This window comes from Puma concolor, chromosome A1 (genome assembly GCF_028749965.1).
Source record: "Puma concolor isolate L17-30 chromosome A1, mPumCon1.1.hap2, whole genome shotgun sequence".
Classification (NCBI taxonomy): domain Eukaryota; kingdom Metazoa; phylum Chordata; class Mammalia; order Carnivora; family Felidae; genus Puma; species Puma concolor.
In genome coordinates this window covers 143,637,304-143,661,405 of record NC_141667.1, presented here as the reverse complement: position 1 = coordinate 143,661,405, position 24,102 = coordinate 143,637,304, and the positions used below count along the sequence as shown (strand labels likewise).

The 24,102-nt window shown below is 41.9% G+C and overlaps 1 protein-coding gene across 1 annotated transcript in view; it reads right to left on the bottom strand.

Moving 5' to 3' along the window:
• The window catches only part of DTWD2 (DTW motif tRNA-uridine aminocarboxypropyltransferase 2), a 542,198-nt gene that overhangs the window by 380,748 nt on the left and 137,348 nt on the right, over positions 1-24,102 (bottom strand). Inside the window, exon 7 of the transcript XR_015250695.1 lies at positions 16,506-16,597. The gene's annotated coding sequence lies outside the window, so the exon portion shown is untranslated. The remainder of the gene's footprint in view (positions 1-16,505; positions 16,598-24,102) is intronic.

The window sequence follows — 24,102 nt, the reverse complement described above, 5'->3', positions numbered from 1 at the left end:
AATCAAATGGCACCAGGACCATTCCTTGGACAAGGAAGAAGCATGAAAAGCCAGTGTGTGGGTTTCTCCCATAGGGATGCTATCAGGCCCAGGCAGGCGGTAAAGATTCAAATCTTGGGGGGACTCATTGTGGGTCATGTATCATTCTGGAGGGGAAAGTCAGAGTCATGCCAGCAGGGAAATGTTCCTCCCTGGAGACATACATGACTACATTATTATCACTGAGGAAAATTAATTAATGGTTATGAAAACCATGCTCCCTCTATAGGTGACCCAGTAAAGGCATCAACTGGGCTCTTGCTCTCCCAAAGGGGTAGGGCCCAGTCATACAGGTACCCCGTGCTCAGAAGGGTCCCTGTGTTTGGTTTAGTGCTCTGTCGTCACCATCTGGAAAATCCTGGTAGTTTTTTCAACAAGAGCTCCCACATTATCACTCTACACTAGGCTCAGCAAATGAGGTAGGTCACCAGTCCTACAGAGCAGGAAGGACACAGCCTCTTCCTCCAGAGCCTGTGTGAAGGGCAGCGAATAAGGGTAATGCTCAAAAGGATGCAGTCTAGGGGCACCTGGGTGGCTCAGTCAGTTAAGTGTCAGCTTTGGCTTAGGTTATAACCTCTCGATTCATGGGGTTAAGCCCAGCATTGGTCAGCATGGAGCTGTCAGCATGGAGCCTGCTTGGGATTCTCTCTCTCTCTCTCTCTCTCTCTCTCTCTCTCTCTCTTTCTGCCTCTCCCCCACTCATGCTCTCTCTCAAAATAAATAGAATTAAAATTAAAATAAGGATGCAGTCTAAGACATTTCTCAAATTGCAGGAAGCCAAAAGGAATTCAGGGAGAGACATGTCCCATAGAAAGGAGTTGTCCTCTTAGACCAAGGAACCCAGAGAAAGGGCTGCATGATAGAGCGTGTATGAGCACAATGTGGTGCAATATGAAACTGGTCAGGGGTAGAGGCAGGATACATAGGTCATAACTTGAAATGCCTTCCCTTGAGGAGGACAAGACAGCATTTGAGTTAACTAGAACTTTGACCTTTACAGTCTTTCTTAGAATACTCAACCTCTGAAAAAAAAAAGGCTTATATATTAATATTAGAATGCATCACCTAAGTCTGATGGAGATGGTGGGGCAATGGCTAGAATAGGCAAGTTGCTTTGGCTGCTTTCTTTCTGAGCTCCAGTGGAGAAAGTCATTGGTGCTGACCTCTCTATCGCCTCACACCTCAGGCGTGCAGGAGGCTTTCTGAAGTAACAGAGTCTCCCACAATGCAGATGCCCCCGAAATTTCACGACTCACCCAACTGTACTAAAGACAGGCCCATGAGAAGAATAAAGAACCCAAGGTTACCCCCATCCCATGTTGTGTTGAAAACCAGATTATCTCATTATTACATAATTCTTATCTCTTTCTGCACTGTTTGAAATTTTTTTTTTTAATTTTTTTTTTTTCAAAGTTTATTTATTTTTGGGACAGAGAGAGACAGAGCATGAACGGGGGAGGGGCAGAGAGAGAGGGAGACACAAAATCGGAAACAGGCTCCAGGCTCTGAGCCATCAGCCCAGAGCCTGACGCGGGGCTCGAACTCACGGACCGCGAGATCGTGACCTGGTTGAAGTCGGACGCTTAACCGACTGCGCCACCCAGGCGCCCCGTTTGAAATTTTTATCATACACACACACACACACACACACACACACACACACACACACACACACACTGGCTTACTGTGGAATATCAACTCATTAGGACATAAACCTGAAATTTTTTTTTTTTTTGCCAGTAACTATTCCCAGATGTCTTATATAAGTAATGTCTTCCTTTATATTATCCTGACCTAAATCCATAAGTTTTCAGACATTCTGACTTAATACAAACAGTATCCTTTGGGTCTATAAGGCTCAGCCCTATTTAGTCTAAAATTTTAATATTGCATTGATTCCAGTCTCTTCTATCTAACCCACCCCCATCCCAAGCACATGCCACCGCTTTGACTTGACTGACCTGACACGGATGGATGGGGGCTGCGTGATCTTTTACATTTCCCCTTTCCCCCTCATATACCCACTGCTGCTTCCTTCCCTGTCAGGGTAGGGCTGAGGTGGTAAGAAAAAGAACAACAACAACAAAAAATACCCTCTTAACTGGGCCAGGTCACATTCCTGCTGTTCTCCCTCATTGTATACACACTACTGCTGGCTGGTGTGGACAGGTGGTGGCTCCAAAATGGTCCGCTCGTAAAAAGCTCACTGGCCCCATCTGATTGTCCCCAGTTCTCTGGAAAAGCAGACATCCAAAAAGGGAATAAAAGTGAAAGTCACCCTTTTTGTATTTCCCCCTTTTTTTTAAGACAAGAATTCTTCTGAAACCACCACTTGGACTGGCGAAAAGAAAGCATCTCCTCCGCAGAAAGGGAACAGAGGGAGAGCTTGTCTTTTCCTTGGGGTAGAGCTGGTTTCTGCATATGTTTCTATCTCACACCCGAGGGGAGGTAGCTGAACCACTTATTGGCTTTGCTCTGAACCAAGAGTGTGAGATTTAGTCATTATTCTGGGACAACTGGAAGCCTGGTGGTTGTATCTGTAATACCATTATTAACATAACATAACATAACATAACATAAAAATAATATATGACTTGTATGGTGATGGCAGAGGTATACATAAAGAACATTTTCATAATACAGAGAAGGGACACTTCACCAAGACCAAAAAAGAAGGTTCAGAACAATTTGCTACAGAAGAGATGGTCTCCCCTACATCATGATTGGAAAGCCGAAACGATCCTGCTGGAAATGTACAGCTAGAGCAAAGCTTCTCAGCTTTGGTACTACTGACATTTAAGCCAGATTAATTCTTTGCTGGAGGAGGCCGTTCATGCATCCCTGGCCGCTACCCACTACATGACAGTAGCACCCTTCGCCAAGATATAATACCTCCAAATGTCTCCAGACATTGCCAACTATCTCCCAGGAAGGTGAAATCGCCTCTGGTTGAAAACCAATGCCACTCTTACAGGAAGAGGGGACTCATGCTCAAAGGTTCAAGGTACAAAACAGATGACATTGTGAAAACTACACATAGTCCCATATTACCAGAGCATGAGGTACAGTGCAGGGCAGCAAGTGGTGGGAGGGAGGAAAAGAGAAGTATGGGAGGCTGATAATGGAGCGTCTGGTAGAACATGCACGGGCGAAGGGACATCATCTCTTTAGTGATGGCACATCTCAGAAAGAGAATGACAGAGGGGATTTGAGCTTCAGACAGGTGGTAAGAGGACAGGGGAAGAATAAGACTTAAGTCAGGTGGCTCACTCGGGAGCTATGGCAGAAGTCAAGGCACAAGATGCTGAAAAGCACCTGAACTGGAGGACAGGCAGGAGGAAGAGGAACAGAATGGAATGTATACAGGAAGCCTGGGGGAATGGCCCTGCAACTCACAACAAATGCACAAGGAGATGAACAATCACATTCTGTGTCTGGAAAGGAGAAAAAACCTGCATATGTCGAATTGGGGATGCCTTCTTTCTCTCCTTGATTAATTTAATCTCAACCTATGGAGATCTCTTTCATTGGGACAGTTTTCTGGAATTCCCAAGGATGAGATGCCCTGAGATCATAAGCAACAAAGATGCTTATATTTTGATCGTTACCACCTCAAGGGACTTGTTCAACAAACAAAACACCACAAACAACACCGTTGGGCTCTGCCGGTGGCTTAGAATCCCTCTTTTCAAATACCATTGTGACATTACTCCAACATTGGCCAAATTACCAGCAAAGAGTCGCCATGGTTTTGATATCATCTCTGGCAAACTATTAAAAAGAAAACATGAGAGAGGCCAAGGTACTATAAAAAGAAGAAAGGACTCCTATCAAAGAATTTGATAAAAATGACTTTGCCCCAGGTTGCTAACTTTATCTTAGAAGAAAACATGGCTATGATTTTGATTTGATGCATTATGAATTCATTCCAATGGGAGCCTTTCCGAAAAGGAAAGCTGTGCAGCCAAAGTATAGGTACAAAAGCAAAGGGGTAGTGGCTGTACAGTTGAGCACACAACAACAGCATTTTTAACATACTATATGGAGGGAATCTTTTAAAAGGAGATTTGGCTCCTGAATAAACTTTTCATGGTAAGCAATCAGGGAAGTTAAGCTCCCCTTATTAGCCTCTTTTTCTGTTCTTCTCAGTGGCCCGTATCGTTTAAACTAATAAGCAGCAGCAGTTGAAATACACAAAAAGCTCCTGATAAACAACAGCTAAGGGAGGCCAGAAAACGGGCAAAATTCAGCTCTCGTGACATAAATCTCAATGCAAATCCAAAACTTGGCATATGTGGCTACGACAGTGCCCCCAAATGACACAGAAAGGCATTCGCCTGATCTCTTAAGTATATTTTTCACGTGTTAATGTTACAAGAATGTAAAAAAGAATTCCATTTCCTGCTTGATATATTCTCTCCCAATGTCTTCCAGGTCCAAAGATTTGGAGACTCTCCAAACAACACATAATAACACAAGAGGAGGAAGGAAATGAAGGGGGGGGGGGGGGGTAGGTAAGAGCAATTTGCATTTCTCTTGTGTTCCATACTTGTTTAACAGCCTATCATCAATATCACTACTCATTTGGTTTCAGCTAAGTTGCAAGCAAGCGTGCTGTCAGTACTAGGAAAGGTGATTTCCAGGTTAAAATAAGTAGGGGGTAGGATGACGGTATCTCCATTTTTAGGCATCCCTTGGTTAATGGCATCTGCATTTCATTCTTGGTTGCCCAGTGCAAACTGCCTCACTTCTTTATGTAACATAGTCCTCATCAGTCAAGTGGGACTCAAAGCCAGCACCACTCACCCCTGTAGAAATTCCTCTAGAACAGTGCCACTTCAAGTAGAGTCACAGAGCAGTAGCATAAACATCATCTTCATGCTTGTTAGAAATTGTGAATGACAAGTTCCAGCCCAGATTTACTGAATTAATCACTCACTTTGATGCACTTTGAGCAGCACTGCCCTAGAAGCAAGCTGCCGGTCTGCAGCCTGCCTGTCCCCAGTCCACTATAGATAAATACAGACTGTGGGTGTCAGCACTTAAAGCATTCACAGACATGTGACACTCTGGCCGTATCCAAGCACATGAGTGATGGACTCATGTCCTTCAAAAGCAATGGACCAGTGTAGGGTTTCAGCATTTGTGTGGTGAGCTGTATAAGGCACAATGTGCCACCAGTCATGGATAGCAGAACCCCCCATCATCATGATGGATTAAAAAAAAGAAAATTCCTTCATCAGAGAGTCTGAAAAGTCCTACTCTAGAGCAAAGGTCAGTAAACTTTTTCTAAAAAGGACCACACAGTCCATAAAGCTTACTATCTTAAGCTCTGTAGGTCATAAAGTCTCTGTAGCAACTACTTACCTGCAATTATAAAGCAAAAGCATTAAGAAAGTGTAAGCAAATGAGCATGACTGTTCCAACAAAACTTTATCTACCAAAACAAGCGGAGGGCCAGATCTGGTCCACAGGCTGCTCTGTGCCAACTCCTCTTTAAAGGATGACTGGTGACCAAATATGATGACATCAGAAGATTCTGCCGAATCTGCTTGATTTCACGCAACCCTTACTTTCGAGAACTGAGAAGATGAGACACACCACCACGATCCTCTACTTTTGTCAGTGGTTTTCCTTCCTTACAGTGACCACAGAAATAGAAATTGTACCTCCCCCTTTGTTCCTGTAACAGTGAGAAACCTGAGGACAAAGCCAAACACATCTGGTCAACCTTCAACTACCACCCTAACAAAAAAAAGAGGATCAAAAAGGAAATGGCCACATCACAGAAGGAAAAGTTAAACCTCCCTTCCTCTAGTTCCGGGATCTACAAAGTATGGCCTATTGGTGAATGGCATCTGCCAAATTCAGCCTGCCACCTGTTTCTATAAATAAAGTTTTATTGGAACAAAGCCATGACCACACAATTACAAACTGTCTACAGCTGCTTTTGAACTACAGTGGCAGGGGGGAGCACCAACCTTATGTCCCACAAAGCCTAAAATATTTACTATTTGGATCTTTAAAGAAAAAAAAATGCAGCCTCTGCTATGTTCCTCCCATGACTAGCAGCCCCTTGTTCCAGTCCAGAAAGCCTCAAGCAAGTAGGTAAGAAGACAGATATCTACAACGCCATTAGCAGGACTTCTGCCAACTACTTTCTCTGGAAAAATCTTCTTTTGCTAAACAAAGTGGCACAGTGAGAGGCTTCTTGCTGAGTTCCTCCCAAGTTTCTTGGTGGCTTTCAAGTCCGTTTTAAATAACTTCTTTTAACTATTAAAAATATACAGGCAGGGTTACTTATTGATGAAGCAGTCTATTAGTCATGTAAAGGCAGCATTAACTTGGTGCCTTTTTACATTAAACTCATACAAAGAATATTAAAAGCCTTGGCAAGAAAAAAAAAAAAAAAACTTGACAAGATAGACAAAAACATCCTTGCATGTAGATCTCTGGAACATTCCCAGAGTGAGCGAACAAATGGGTTCTCTTATTTCCCAGAGAACTGGGGGCTTTGTTTTTGTCAGAACTTCAAAGAATACAAAGCATCATAAATACATGGAGCAAACTTCAACAAACAAAACCTTCCGGCCTTTGAATCCATTGTGAGTAACACACATAACATGAAGGAAAGCAGGCTGCAAGAGTCTGGGTAATAGCAGAAATTCACCAAAAAAAAAAAAAAAAAAGCGCTGTGTAACATGGTGCTAACAAAACACAGTTGTTTCACTGGTAGCCAGTTGGAAGGAAACAAGTGCCGTATCAGTTACCTAATGGTCTGTGGAGGTGCCTTATAAATACTACTAGTGCCACCTTCTGGTCCTCTGATGCTACTGCATGCCCCTTATCCCATCTTGGCCTCATTTCCCCCAAGCCACTGAATAACGTGTGTCCTAGAATCATGGACTAAATAGAAAAAAAGATCTGCAGAGCTCTCTACAGATCTTCACAGATTACGGAGACCCCACACCAACCTGCCTTCGTGCTGACGTTTAATACTGACTTTTGAGACCACAGGGTAGCTACGTTGGAAAGACCAGAATCGCTTCTGACCTTATTTTTTGGCTCCAAAAGCTGGAGAATTCTGTAAACCAGAGAGATAGGATTATACAACTAGGCTTCCACCCCCTCACAGCTCTCTTCATGCCCCAAAGATAGCCAGGCAAAGGGAAGTCATTGGACAAGTTGAAAAAGATGAGAGGTATGTTACTGTTTGGAGCCACTTTTCCCTGATAGTGAAGAAAGGGACTCTTGGGTTTGGAACCAGGTTTCTTTAGGCAGGTTACCATGCTCCTCATGAGAGCATTTTAGGAGTCAAAGGTTGGTAGGAGAAGTAGTTTCTCTCCTGTTTTATAACACTTGCTGCAGAAGTGAGTCTCAGGAAATAAACAGAGGAAGCGCCCAGAACCTGCTGGGAAAAGCCCACCTACACAACCACAGGAATAGAACCAGCCTTGCTCTTCACACACAGACATTCTCTGCCTTATTTGCCTTCATCCTCAATCACATTCTGGATCCAGAGCAGGGCAAGGCCTGGCCACAAGGTTTCAAGGAGGAAGATCAGGAAGGGAAAGCTTAAAGCACGACAGGGAGGTGAGGCCCCGTGGGAAATACATTAGGGCCTGGGGGGAAAGTGAAAGTTTCATAGTGTCTTCCTTGACTGAGATGAGAGCCTGGCCTGCCTGTGCTAAACCCTTTGCTTCTGATTTGAAAAACATTTGGCTTCCTGAAGAGTAAAAACTATTAAGGGCCTTTTCGTAATCCATCTTGCACATCTTCAGAATTGACGTCAGCAAGTCACGAAGGGAGTTTCTACCAGTCCTCCCTGGGCGGAATGATGATGGCAATGATACAGGGCCATTGTGGCCCAGGATCCCCAAGGGGAGGGAAAGGAAGGATGTTCACAGGGATCTTCTGGGCTCTGTCAGGAAGAGGGAGAAACACATCCCTCTAAGGAAAAAAAGGCATTTGTCTCAAAGAAAAATGGCTGTATTGGGGGGAAATGTCATACTTAATGAAGCTAACCAATGGTAAAGGAAGCAAGCTGCAATCTCTTCAGAATGTTAGAAAAATAATGTTTATGTTTAGAAGATGTTGTTATCATTTACAATTATAGCTGCCATTTGTTGATGGACACTGTTTTCCTTTAATCATAGAGGCGTTTATTACCCCTGTTCTACAGATGATCAAACTGAGGTTCAAGAAAGTTCAGTAACTTTCCCAAGGTCAACAGGGAGTAGGCAGAAATAAACCCAGTTCTGTCTCAGTCCACTCCACCCCCAGCTTCCATGATTCGAGCAGTTGGTTTGCTCTCACGAAATTAAGCCTGCACATGAGTACGTGTACCGAGAGTCTCACATTTTGGAAACTGAAGACTGGAAAGACAGACTTCCACGTTGACATCATAGATTGGCAGACTCACGCTTACAAACAAGTGACCCCTCCAAACTCCCAGCTGAAATGGACCAGGATGGCCGGGGCTGCCTCTACCAACAGCTCTTCCTGCAGCTGGAACCATGGTAGCTGTTTCACCTCTTGCCAAGTCAACAGCCTGAAGTGCACTGCCCATTCTCAGCCCCACATAGTCATCATCTCACTGTTAGCTTTTCTGTCTCCTGTACTTTTTATTTGGACCCTTCCAAGGTGAGAAAGGGGTCTACAATTTATAGCAGGTAGATGTTTTACACTGAGCCTTGACAGGGAATTCACCAGACTCCTCCAGCAGAAGCCAGCCAGCAGCACACTCGATGATCAGGAGAGTTAGGGAATATCTCCACAATGACCTGAGAAGACACCAAAAACAGCACAGGGACCCAAAGACTGGCTATCCCATCCTGATTTCCTTAAAGTACCCTGTGCTGAAATGTACATGGCACCTCGGAACAGAAAGTGAAGAGGCAAATATTCAAAAGGAGAGAAATAACCTAACTTTGAATCTTGAATGAAATGAATATTTACCCCAAAGACCCTGAGCTAACTTAAGAGAGACTATTTCAAAACACAAGAGGGGCAACTGGGTGGCTCAGTCAGTTAAGCGTCTGACTTCAGCTCAGGTCATGATCTCACAGCTCATGAGTTCGAGCCCCATGTCAGGCTCTGTGCAGACACCTCAGAGCCTGGAGCCTGCTTCGGATTCTGTGTCTCCCTCTCGCTCTCGCTCTGCCCCTCCACTGCTTGTGTTCTCTCTCTCTCTCTCTCTCTCTCTCTCTCTCTCTCTCAAAAAAAAATAAACAGGGGCGCCTGGGTGGCTCAGTCGGTTAAGCGGCTGACTTCGGCTCAGGTCATGATCTCGCGGTCCGTGCGTTCGAGCCCCGCGTCGGGCTCTGTGCTGACAGCTTGGAGCCTGGAGCCTGTTTCAGATTCTGTGTCTCCCTCTCTCTCTGACCCTCCCCCGTTCATGCTCTGTCTCTCTCTGTCTCCAAAATAAATAAACGTTAAAAAAAAATTAAAAAAAAAAAAAACATTAAAAAATATTTAGAAAAAAAAAGAAAACAGAAGAGACAAAGTTAGCAAGATACTAAGAACTGGCAAGTTTTAGATTTATTTTTCTTGCTCCCAAATGGAATAAGGGATTGAGGAAAAGATGAGGTCACTTACGGAAAATAAAGAGTACTGGTTTGGGCGGGGGGGGTGGGGGGGTTGCACATTTAAGTTGTAATATATAAATGTTGTCTCACCTGTGCCTGTGTATTAGTGTGTGTTTTATGTTAGATAGCCTGATTTCCTTTTTGACATGCCAATCCACACAAGGATTTCAGCAAGGCATTTTTATAAAGTCTCCCCTGGTATCTTTGTGGACAAGGTGGAGAAATGTGGGCTGGATGATAAAACACTTAGGTGAACTCTCAAGCTGCCTATATTTTGTTCCTTTTTGGACACCAAATTTTCAGGGAGACATTGACAAAGTGGATTTTCCTGTAACAAAATGGCCAGAATGACGAAGAATCTGGTAATCCTGTCCTAGGGGGGAAGGAATGTTTTATCTTAGAAAAATGAAGGCTCTGGGTGGAGGCAGGAAGGAGGTATGCATTGGTGATAGAGTGAAATGAGTGCTCTCTTGGAGGCAACCAAGGTTCAAATCATGAATCTTCCTTACTACAAAATTTTTTGTGTCCTCCACATGCACTTACCATGCTCTCTATTGTAACTCCATTTTTTGCAACAATATCTACAGGGCAGGGTGAGCAACGCAGCATACTGGAAGACAAAGAGCCAGGGCTAGAGAGAACTGGGTGGCACAACTAGGAAACCTGGGGAAAGGATCAGCAGCCCCAGGGAGGTGTTGCTATTCACCAAGTAAGTTCCTAGTCTAGATAGGGCATTTCTGGAGTTATTCCAGATGGAAAGCAACAGGGTTCTAATCACCAAGATGCAGAGGGAATGTGGCCAATGGACAAATGGGGTGGAAATGGTAGGAGGGGTGAATCTGGAGTACGTCTGTAACCGAGAAAGATCCTTCCAAGAACTGATGGGGATGTTTGCAAACAAGGCTGAAACCCTGGATGTGGATCTGACAGGAATACACCCAGAAATCAATCCCCTGCCAGCTTGGCTCGAAGGGAGGATTTCCCAAAACCTTACTGAAGGAGCGAGATGTGAAGAAAGCCCAGAAAAAGGATCTGTCTACCCCAAGGGAGATATATCTACTGGACCAGCGACGCCTGCAATTCCACTTCAGGATGATCATTCCTTTGGCTTAAATGTAAACGGTCCTTAAGTATTTCTTATCAAAATGTCAGCATTCTTGGGAGAAATAATACATTAGGCATTACAGTGCATTAATAGCTTAATGAGGCTTGGTTCCAGAAGACGTACTCATTTTCAGTAGTGACAGCTAACGGGATCCAGGCTGCAAGATCAGGTATCTTCTTTGTTTAGTTTAGATGATTGTTTGGGGGAGCCAGACGAGGGCAAGGTGCACCACCTAGGGCCAGCGGGCGTAGGCAGGCAGAGCAGGGAGGACCCCGCATATCTGGAGGCAAGGACAGGTAGAGAATGAGGACGAGCCCCAGAAACAGGAGAGGGGCAGTGGAAGGGAGGTCTGAGGGCCCCTTAGGCAAACCTCATCCACATCATAGTTCAGTCGAGGGCCAGGCCGGTCTATTGCTGCTTTATTTCACATCTCTTTGCCAACAGCAAAATAAACATGCACTGATTCAGTGAGTTCCTTCCATCATTTGAAAAAATGCTGCTTAACAGAGCAGCTGAAAGGAGACCATTTGTTCATTCATAAGGCATGATGTTGCGATGATCAGACTGGTTTGTCTGAGGACCTTCCATCTAAAACGCAGACATTTGCCTTTTGCAAAATGCAAAGAGGTGATCTCTCCTCACCTTCTTTCATACTCAGAACCTACGAAAATCAGAGGGAGGGCGGGGGGATGCCCAGGAAGCCAAAAGAAATGCTCCCAAGTCAGTGCATGAAATGCATGCGTTTGAATTACGTGCCAGCATTTCAGGTCTTCCCAGCTTAGAAACAGAAACTAAGAAGGAAGCCCAGAAGTCTCTTAGAAGCAGGTACCCTGACAGTTCTCAGAAGTGACAGTTACCAGAAATAGAGACATACCACAAAATTAAGAGAGCTTAACAACTTGGGGTCATGTGCACAGAGGAAAAGATCTCTAGTTGTTTCAAAGTCCATGGGGACACAGAATGCAGAAGTTCACGGCTGAGGCAAAGTTACTGGGAAAAGAATAGAATGGGATGAAATAATTCTAGGAAGACTGACCTCAAATGAAGCCTCACGACCTTTATTGTCTGTGTCCTATATGGGCATCCTTCTAGTAAGTGAAATTGTTTAATATCTCAAATGCATCCCTACGCACTGACAGAGTTAATAAATATTACACTGCCACCGCATTCATGATTGGACTCGTGAGAGGTTAAGTCATCACCAGTAAGGTGCTGCACGAGGGAAAAACTAATGCGCAAAGGATTAATACCTCACGTAAATTCAGACATGAAGAGGCCTCAAGTATCTCCCAACAAACACAAAGACGGACAGGGGATTTACTCTAGAAATAATATGACACAAAAAGATTCCGGAAAGAACACATTGGAGAACCACCAAGCTGACATATCGGTGACGGTCCCTCAATTTTAAAGCCTAGAGGTGAGTGTGAGAGCTTGGAGATTCCTGACAGAATCGGGTAGCGGTCTTCTCGTACTAGTTCACCTGCTTAGATCTGGCCTTGACATAGGTACGCTCATACAGGTATTCCTCTCCACAGACAGCAAAGTACTACCTGTCTGACAAGAAGAGTTCATACCACACCTCTAGTGGGCTTGCATCAAAAAGACACCCTTGCTAATGGAGCACCATTTGTGAGAGGTTCACTGAGACTCCTAGGACCGAGATGGGGAGGAGACAGAATATAAAAAGCACATTTTCTATTTAGTCCACTCCATCCCAATAAACATTTTCAGAAAAGCTTATATGTGAAGAATATTAAATATGTTTAGCCTTAGGCAAATCCATATGGAAACTGCAAAATCTATCAAGTACTGAAAACAGTAACTTTTATTAACCCAGGTAGGGCTTTTACAAAATATTATTTCTTTTTTAATAAACTATCCAGGGGGACAAGAAAAGTACATGCTTTTAAATATGATGCATTTGGGTAGACATTTACCGTTGCCTTTCCAGCTTCCATTATGCCTTCCTAGGACCTTGATTTTCAATTGAGAACTTATCCCTTGCTGTCTTTCTATCCACTGGACTCCTGAGGGTTCCACTGACCCAACGGAAATCAATGATCCAGCCTCAGTCAACCAGTGTGTAGTATTTCCCTACATCACAGTAAAGGTTCAGAGGTGGGCATGTGATCCAAATCATTTCCATCAGCGTGAATGGCATAAGCTTTACAGGATCCACTGAAAAAGAGGCAGACGGTAGTGAGGCGTAAAGCTGCAGCAAGGGGGCTGACCACAGAGGGAAGACAATCTAGAGGAAGGAAATGAGAGAAGGAGAGAAACAGAGTCCTGGTGACACCGTTGAAGCCCTGTCCTCAAACAGCTGGACTCAAACCTCTCACTTTTGACAAGCATTGAATGCCCCTCTTGCTAAGCTCATCTGTGTTGCTTTTCTGTTAATAACAACTAAAATCAATGGCTGTAATGATTTCAGATAAATGAGATGCTAGTCAATAGAAATGAACATTCATGGAGCCAATATAATTGCACATCAGTTAATACTTTTCACTTATATCTCAAAATCATGTTTTCTTCTTATGCTAAACCTCAGGAATTATGAGTTCTTCCTGAAGACAGGACTCCCAGGTTTTGCAGCTGTAATCTACAGCACATTGGAATATTTCTTATTGCCTTCTTTAAAAACCTTGAAATGAGAATTTTTTTTCCACTGAATTTTCCTTTATTTTTTTTCTCACTAGAATTTCCCTCAATATTCTCTTAAAATTTCCTTAACTCTTCGTCACTGAAATCAAATATGAAACATTTCCTCTACAATAAAAACTTTCTCTGAAAATTGCAATGACTGGGGCGCGTGGGTGGCTGAGTCGGCTAAGCGTCCAACTCTTGACTTCGGCTTGGGTCGTGATCTCACGGTTCGTGAGTTTAAGCCCCACGTTGGACTCTGTGCTGACAGTGTGGAGCCTGCTTGGGATTCTGCCTCCCTCTCTCTCTACACCTCCCCCACTTGCTCTCTTTCTCTCACTCAAAATAAATAAAAATAAACTTTAACAAAAAAAAAAAGAAAATTGCAATGACTGAAAACAGTGGGATTTTAATGGTGAATAATTCATAAATTATTCTTAGGGATCATTCTCAAAAATAATTATTACACTCAGCATATATAACATGAAATAATGTATAAAATGTGTGGAAATTGTTTAAAAAGTGAGTAGGGCCCCAATCCAAAACCAACCAAAAAAATTAAAAAGAAAACCTGCCTGCAAGTATAATAAACACATTTCACAAATGTCCTTACCCACTGATATGGGTCTAATGCAAAGGGTGAGTCAGCCTGAAACTCACTTCACCCTACGTCAACCTCAGAGCCAGTCCTGGGACCTACTGGCAAGGTTACTCTAATTCCCCTTGGCTCAACCCAACACAGCCGTGCTCATATGCCCTGAAATGGAAAAAGCCTTTGAAGTAAACTCTCCAAATGGGCATAAAGTGCCTACTGAAACCAAGAAAACTTCCTCATTGTGGGGCTGACCTCGCCACTCTGCCCACACGCCCCAGAGGTACGGACAGTAGCTAGAGCTGAGGAAGTGTGCCATTCAGCAGTTTTGTGCGAACAAAATTTGAGAAATGTGCACAATATGTGTGGAAGCCATTGTTCGTATCTAAGCTTATTAGCTGTAAGAGCTCCTGAGAGGGAAAACGGAATCCCCTGGGAGGAGGGGAGGCATGAGGGGGCTTCCCGGAGGAGCCTTCACTGCAGGCCTCATTTCATTACAAATGACTTCACCAGAGGCCTATTGAGAGGAGGTCACAGGTATTTACCTTTCTTCACCGTCTGTTTCCATTTGTTTTATGGAGGAGAGAAAATGCCAATGCTCTCCTCATCCTTGAGCCCTCAACAAATTCATTCTGCAGATTTTTGCATGGAAGGGCAGACTTTTAAAACAACAACAACAAAATGTCATTGGAACAGACTTAAGCTTTGTTCACAGACAGACTGATTTCTTACCTGAGCCACAGTGGATTACTTCCCCCCAAGCCCTGTCATTTCTTACAAGGGAGGCCTTGTCAGAACTTTTATGGCCTAACACATCCTTAAATACCACCCACCTCTAATAACACGGCAACACAGTTCACATAGGGGACTACACAGGACATGGGAAGAAAACAGAGTAATAGTTTACAAATGCAGTTATGGGATTATTAGGCTAATGTATGTAAAGTGAGGTATAAATAATCCAAAAGAGTGGATGTTCCAAAATCTAGCTATATTTGCCTATGTATATATGGTTAAGTATGTCTGTCAATTGGTGTATTTGTTTTCATTCAGTAAATATTAACTAAATTGCATATTTTTTTGTCAGGCACTGTGTGAGGTACTAAATACACATGCACACACACACAAAAAAAAAAAAAAAATAGAAAAGGAATATCTGCCCTCAAAAGTTTCTCCCTCTGGTAAGGAAAACAAGAAAATAGACAAAGCTCTATAAAGTTTAACTGAAGAGTGTAGAATATTAAGGAGAATGAACATATTTAGGTACAAGTGTTAACAGAACAGGTCACATGGCTAAGTGCCAAGAAGCTTCTCAAGAAGATTCTACTTTGGTAAATCTCCAGGTACGAGGCTTGCCGTGCTCCCTGGGAAGCTCAGATATCTGATTTTGTCAGCACACTGACCATGAATCTGTCTCTGGGACATTAAGTTTTATTAACTGAGCTTAACTGGGAATTCTAATTAACAAGTTTACAGTGAAACTTGCATTGTCTTGAGTATCATGGACAGAGGGCTTGAGGAGGTGAAGAGCCACCTTACTCTGCTTCTGAAGACAGCTCTACATACACATTCTCAACCTCGATTGTATTCAGAAGAGTGTGTATTTTTTTTTAATGTTTTATTTGTTTTTGAAAGAGATACAGAGAAAGAATGTGAGCAGGGGAGGGGGAGAGAGAGACACAGACACAGAATCTGAAGCAGGCTCCAGGCTCAGGGCTGGCAGCCCAATGTGGGGCTTGAACCCACAAGACATGAGATCAACACCTGGGCCAAAGTCGGACGCTCAACCGACTGAGCCACCCAGGCACCCCATAAGAATGTTTAGATAAGTAGAGTCAGAGCTAGAGAAAGTATGCAAATGTAACACGTTTGATGACTTCAGGCTATGGCGGCATGAGGAATCCATGTGCACACTGGTGAGACCTGCTGAGAATACCTGGATGGTTAACACAATAGTCACCCTCCCCCCAGCTAAGGCAATGGCATGCTTTTCCTGCTGACCAACCTACTTCCTTACCAACTCTTTTTAAAGTTTAAATATACGTGACTTTTATGTATATAACTTTTATATGGAACATATTTCTCTGACTACAGATACATTAAGAACAAAACTAAAATTACCTGTGATCTCCTAGATTTGGGGAAGCATTTCCACCCCTCCATCCTTATAACATTTGCATAGACAGACAGATGATACATGTATGTATATATTTGCACACATACACCCATCTACATATATTTACATATGTACCGTGGTAAGCTAAGGGCTCTGGAATGTTTCATGTCAGCATGGTGTCATACCCCAAGATATCTCAGGTCAGCATCTAAAATAATTGACAAGTAACAAGTATTTCCAATAGTCTTCTGCTAAAAAAGGAAAAAACAAAATAGGAGCATATTTAGCAGAAATTCTTAAAAACCCTCTTACCTCATTTGATTGATTGTCTCAGTGTCTCACCGCTACAATTCTCTCCCACCCCCCAAAAATTTATTCCCTTCAAAACTCACTCGGTTTTTTCAAACCAATAAACTTTCTTACTTGCTCTGTCTTCTTCTTGGTCCTTTTGCAGTGTGAATCTGGCTATTCCCCATCAGCATCAGCACCAATCAGCATCAACTTTCCCCACTAATCTGGAAGCACAGTGAAGGAAGTGAACATGTCTTTTCTTCTTTCCAACAGGGCCCCAGTACCAAGCACAGTGTGTTTAAAACATTTGTTGATCAATGAAAACACACACACACACACACACGGTTTTAACAGAATTGAATCAATCCTCATATACCTTTGAATCACTTGCATTTTACATTGGGACCAATTTCCCAATCATAACAATTTCTTCCTGCAGACCCTTGTTACTGGTTGCCTAATATTCCATTACACAACTGCTCCATAATTTCATCATTTCCCAATTTGGATGTTTCCCTCTTCTCTGCATAAATAATGCATCAGTAAACATCTCTGCACAAAATCACCTCTGATTATTCCTTTAGAATGATTTTCCGCAAGTGGAATCATTGGACTTGAACATGAACTTCTTAAGGTCTCAGCACAGACCTCCAAATTGCTTCACAAAACAATTGCAATTTCAATTCCACAGCACAGGGTATTGGGGTTTTTTGTTTTTATCTTTTCAAAATTGAAATTTAAAAAACAATATATTTCTTTTGGCTATATTAATACCTTCAGTAAGACTGACTTGACCTGGGAGACAATATGCATTAAACCTTATATGTCACACAAAGTTTCCTAGGTGACCCCATGTCCTCTATTTCCAAGTTGATGCCTCACATGTTTTTGGTAACAAGGTGAAGTATAAATGAATATAGTCTCGCTAAGTTCTAGAGGAGCACCTCACTGCTGCTCCCAGGGGAAATAACTGAAGACAACCCCATGTACAATAAGAAAATGTAAGAAAAGCCCTGGAGAGGACATGGAAGGCTTTTTAGAGGAGAAAAGTGATCAAAAGCTTTGAACAGAAGTTCTTCAACAGTTAGACAATGACGATAAGTGCACATGCAAGACTGTTACATTAGTGGCCCCCAACACACCACACATCATGGTATGCAGACCCTGTACAGTCCTTTCCCATGCTGACTCTGAGCTGGGCTATGTGACCTGCTTGGGCCAAGGGAATATCAGCAAATAGGACACCGGGGAGGCTCTCCAGGCACCTGCCCATTAGGACTTGCCCACCCTCACACAAGAAGTTCAAATGAAACATCACAAACAGAGGGGCGCCTGGGTGGCTCAGTCAGTTAAGTGTCCCCTTAATCTCCACTCAGGTCATGATCTTGTGGTTCATAAGTTCAAGCCCCACATCAGGCTCTTCAGTGACAGCAGAGAGCATGATTACGATTCTGTCTCCCTCTCCCTCTGCCCCTCCCCTGTTTGTGTACACACTCTCTACATAAATAAACTTAAAAAAAAATAAAAGATCACAAAGAGAGAGAAGATCAGTCATCCCAACTAATCCAACTAAGGCCCCAGACACATGCGTAAGGCAATAGTGGAGCCCCTAACCCCAGTCAAGTTGCCAAACGACCACAGTCACAGGTAAAACATAAGTAAGACCAACAGAAAAACCGTGCAGATAAATCAGTGTTGCCTTCATCCATCAATCTAGGGAATGTGTTACACAGCAACTGACAACTGATCCAGCACATTCTAGGCATAAAAAACAGCATTCCTTCAACATTTACTGAGCACTTAGAGTAGTATCCTATGGCCCTAAAGGAGAGATTCATGTGTTAATTGAAAAACAAAAACAAAAACAAAAACAAAACAAAACAAACACAAAACCTATACAGTGTGACAATGGCTGTAATATTTGATAGGTGGAGCCACAAAGGAAGGGGTTCTCTACTCTACTTTGGTTAGTCAGAAATTTCACATGAACTCTGCCTTAAAAAACACGACCAGGCAGACTATGAAGAAAAAGATTCTACAGGCTGGAGGAAACAACGATGGTGTACAGATGAGAAACAAAAGAGGATGTTCAGGAACCTGCACATGATTTTCTCCAATACAAGGGCAAGCAAGAGAAAAGCAGAATTAAAGTTCTTCAGACTCTGATAAGGACTACATAAATTCTCAGTATCTCCATTTTACAGACATGATGTGGGAAAGTAAGGATAGAAGTGAGTATGCTCTTAAGCTTACACCACTCTGCCTTTCTAGAATGTCCATGTATTTGGATCTAAACGCATCCTGGTTTATAAATGTCATATTTCAGCCTGACCTTAGAGGTAAAGTATCCAGGTGGGGAGCAGTCTGCTGCAGTATTGGAACACATCCCTCTTTGGACACCTTTTTCGGCAACTAGTTCATTCCAAAGGATTCATCATTCTGCGTCTTACCATATAATTCAGCTAGATCTTAGAAATATTTTCTTAAAGTTATCAATAGGAATAAGATATGACTTAACCCAACAGACAAATTTTTAGATGATCTGAGGAATGGATATAGGGATCTGAGTGATAGCCAACAAGTAACATAAAACCAGCAGCATATATTCTGTGAATGTACTAATTGTTTATACTAATTAAGGGATTGCAAACCACCAAACAAGCCACTAAATTTTTTGATATGAAGAAATAGAGCAGAGAATGAAACAGCACCAGCTAATCCTTAGCTGGCAAGGGTAATTTATTTATCGAGTCACTAAATTCCATTTTCACATAAAGGCAGGATTTTACATTGGTGAGAATATGATACAAAAAATGAAAGAACAAAGTCAAGATGAAATCAAATCTTAATTTGTAAATAACCTATACTGGTGTTGGCCATCCAACAATTTGTTGGGTGTAGAAAAGAGAGAGCTATAACTTGTAATTTGGTCTTGGAAAATGGACTAGGCAGCAAGGTCCAGACCCGGTCCTCCACATCAACACAGATCGTGAACCCTGGCTGCAGAATAGAAGAAGCCCCCCTTAACCTCATCAGCTGTTGATATTTACAGAGGAGTCTCCCTTGCACTCCAGATAAGGAATGAAAGCCCATGCCACAAAATTAGTGAGGGTCAATAGAACAAGAGTCAGCAGTTAATCGATTGCAGAAGGAAAGCTTCAGTGAAAGGAGCCAGACCCCTGTTTTCTCAGGATAATCAAATGCCTGACTCATGTAGACTCATAAAATTGACTTGTTTTTTCTTGGTCTAATTGACTGATGCCTGGGTATTATATAAACCTTAGGTGTCCTCCAGATAAGAGTTAATACTATACTACTAAAGCCAGACATCTAATTACTTTCGTTCCACATGAAAAAGAGCCCAGTGAAATGGACGGATGCCTTTTCCACCAACACAAGCCTTTGCTGTGAAAGTGTCAAGGGGCTCTGGGTAAGCTCCACTGAGGAACACCTTCTGTAAGTCACATGGGTCATATAAACTTGCAGCTATAAACAGTAAAGATGAAGTTACAACCACAAAATACACTAAACATATAAATGTTACTCTGAATTCTGTTTGTTTATTCCAAACTGACTCCAGTATTTTATAACTTTAGATCTGAGTTTAAATCATAGAATATTAGACTTAGGAAGGACTTGAGAACTTTTCTAGACTAATAAATCACCCCAAAGAGAAACCTCACGTACACTATCCCTGGAGATTGGACATAATGCATGATGAAAGGAAAAAGGCAAAAAGCAAATTATTAAAGTAAAAAATAAAATCTCAAAGCAGCATATTTCATATTTGAATAGCTCTAAGTGTAAGAAAATTCTCCCATAAATTGGGGCTGAATATGATTCTTGAAGTTTCCACCCAATGACACTTTTAGAAATTCGTGTGATTAATCCCACACATTTGTTTTTGTGTGCAAAGCCATATAACTGTACTTTGTTATGTTTTGCTCTAGCAAAATTTTTAGTACTTCTGATTTAATTTCTATCTTTATACACAAATGTTTTTCAAAACTTTCACTATATATCCTTAAAATGAGTAGTTTCTATATGTGTTTTGTCTAATACCTCCATTAGTAACTGTCTTTAAGCATACCTTCACAACTTGAAAAATTATAAATTATACACATGTATAGTTTTTTGCCACTGTACAAGACCTATGTTAATGTCAACTTTTAATAAGATCATTTAGAAAAAATAAAGAGGGCTATACCACACAATAAACATTGCCACTCTATGTAGCTAAATGACTCCCCTCATGCCTCACCCCAAGCTACACATTCTAGCAAAAGAAAATACTTTCTAGAAAGTATTGTGTGGTTGGGTGAGGCACTGTAGTGGGGGTGATTAAGTTAAATTCTACATACAAAAAGGGGAGACCTCCATACCCCTGACTTCACTCAGCTACTGGAATACTAGACATCAAGATCCAACCATGCATGAAACTGGAGGTTCCTGTGAAGAAACAAGAACTGCTCAAAGAAAAGGTACAGGAGGGGTGCCTGGATGGTTCAGTCGGTTGAGCATCTGATTCTTCATCTGTGCTAAGGTCATGATCTCACAGTTCCCTGGGATTGAGCCCCCCATCTTGCTCTGCACTCACAGCGGGGAGCCTGCTTAGGACTCTCTCTCTCCCTCTCTCTGCCTCTCCCTCACTTGCTCTCTCTCAAAATAAAAATAAATAAGCTTTAAAGAAAAAAAATGGAATAGGTACACTGTTTGGCAATTCCAGAGTGAAAAAACCTGCCCATTGCCTTATTATCCCATTATGAAGCTCACCGGCAGATTGATTAAACCTCAATCATACACACAGAAATTTCATTAAGCTTGTTAGTATCTCATTCCTGGCTATAAACAAAGAACGAAAACCATCAGAAATTTCAGAAAGATCTCAGACAAGAAAAACAGAGATCAAACCTAACAGAAAAACAAGGCACTCAGAACGAACACAACACAGGTTAAAATATAAATAAATAAAAGGCAAACAACAACAAAAGGTAAACAGTAATCAGAGTTTAAGGGAATGCATCATACCCTTGAAACAAAAATAATAAGTTCTAATCAAAGAATATAAACAGAGAAAAATATCTTGGAGATTAAAAGGTTAACTAAAATATAGTTCCAGGGGCACCTGGGTGGTGCAGTCGGTTAAGCGTCCGACTTGGGCTCAGGTCATGATATCACATTCCGTGAGTTTGAGCCCCACATCAGGTTCTGTGCTGACAGCTCAGAGCCTGGAGCCTGCTTCAGATTCTGTGTCTCCCTCTCTCTCTGCCCCTCCCCTGCTCACGCTCTGTCTCTCTCTCTCCCCAAAATAAATAAACATTTAAAAAATGAAAAAAATAAATTCCATACAAGGAGTGGGGAGGGGGGCACCTAGATGGCTCAGTCACTGAAGTGTCCAACTTCAGCTCAAGTCATGATCTCACAGGTTCATGAGTTCAAGCCCCACATCACACTATCTGCTCTCAGCACACAGCCTGCTTCAGATACTCAGCGGCCCCCCTCTGCCCTTCCCCTACTTGTGTGCCTTCTCTCTCTCTCTTGCAAAAAAAAAAAAAAAAATGAAACAGTAATCAGAGTTTAAGGGAATATATTACATCCATGAAACAAGAATAGTAGGCTATAAGCAAAGAATATTAAGTGAGAAAGAAAGATATCTTGAAGACAAAAATGTTAGCCAAAAAACAGTTCCATACAGGACTATAAGAAAAAGGTGACAAAATACACCAGAAAGTAGAATTAAAAAATAAAGAGATGGAAAAAAGGGGGGGAAAATAGAAAATTAAAATAATATAGAAGTTCCCATATCTAATGAATAAGAGTTCCAAAAACAGAGAATAAAGAGAGAGAACTAAAACAAAAATGATACAAGAAAAAAAGTCTTCAAAACTGAAGGATACGAGTGTCTACAAAAAGGCATATCATCCTGAAATCTCAGATCCCTGGAGGCAAAAGGAACATTTATAAAAGTTTCCAGAAGAAAAACAAAGAGTCAGAAATCAACATGGCATTAGCTTTCCTGATAGGAACTCAGGAAGTTACAAGTGGATGAAACAATTCCTTAATGAGGGAAAAAAAAAAAAAAATATATATATATATACACACACACACACACACACACACACACACACACACACACACACACACATATTTCTTAACCATAGTAGTATACTCATCAAAACTATCACTCAAGGCATTTTCAGACATGCAAGTTCCTGAAAAGCTTTTCGCCCCCGCGCCTTCCATCAGGAAGCAATTGGAGAAGGCGACCCACCAAAATGAGAGACAAAAGTCAGAAAAAGGAAGGTCTAAGATATAGCAACAAAAAGAGGCAAAGGCAATTCCAAGATAAGATGAAGGGCAGGCAGCAGATCTAGAAAACAATCCACTGCCACAATAATCTAAACAGTGACTATCACACAAAACGTTTACATATAATCATACTGGGACAATGGAAGGAAGGCAAGAGCATGAGTAAGCAGAATGCGAAATTCTTGTCTTTCATAGTAGAAGTCAACAGATAATGTCTACAGCTGAAAAACAGAAAGAGCAGTCTGGGCTCACCATTCAGAGATAAGGAAGTAAATGGCAAAGGAAACAGCCCCTGGAGAAAAGGAATGAGAGTGGCAACGGGTATAACTTGAAAACACTATGTTTCTATCAGAAACTTTTTAATTTTTAAGTTTTATGTATTTCATTCACATAAAAAGTTACAGGGGTGCCTGGGTGGCTCTGTCGGTTGAGCATTTGACTTCGGCTCAGGTCATGATCTCACAGTTTGTGGTTCAAGCACCACATCCGGCTCTGTGCTGACAGCTCAAGGCCTGAAGCATGCTTCGGATTCTGTGTCTACCTATCTCTCTCTCTCTGCCCTTTCCCTGCTCATGCTCTGTATCTCTCTCTCTCTCAAAAATAAATATTTTTAAAAAAATTAAAAAAATAAGTTACAGAGGAAATTAATTATTCTAATATTTTCTTCCTGGAAGTAAGATTATGGACTTTGTGTATGCACAGTCCCCTTGGAGACCATCATTTTGTACAATAAGACAAACGATCTTATTTCAATAGCAAAATTCCTAAGAGCTCTGCAAGTGAGGAAACATAGAATAATGTAGAATTCGGAGAGAACCCTCCAGCCTATCTCAATCCATAAATGATATTTCATATAGAACCAGAAGGTCTGCCTAGACTAAATCAGTTCTAGGCATCCAGAAACCCACTTTCATTTCCCCATACAAAGCAATCATTCTGATTCCAAAGTGCTTGGAAAAACCACTCAGAACACAAGTTAAAAATGTATTTTCCACTGATGCATAGGGGCACTTGTACCCCAATGTTTATAGCAGCACTCTCAACAATAACCAAATTATGGAAAGAGCCTAAAGGTCCATCAACTGATGAATGGATAAAGAAATTGTGGTTTATATACACAATGGAGTACTACGTGGCAATGAGAAAGAATGAAATGTGGCCCTTTGTATCAACGTGGATGGAACTGGAGAGTGTGATGCTAAGTGAAATAAGCCATACAGAGAAAGACAGATACCATGTTTTCACTCTTATGTGGATCCTGAGAAACTTAACAGAAACCCATGGGGTAGGGGAAGGAAAAAAAAAAAAAGAGGTTAGAGTGGGAGAGAGCCAAAGCATAAGAGACTCTTAAAAACTGAGAACAAACTGAGGGTTGATGGGGGGTGGGAGGGAGGGGAGGGTGGGTGATGGGTATTGAGGA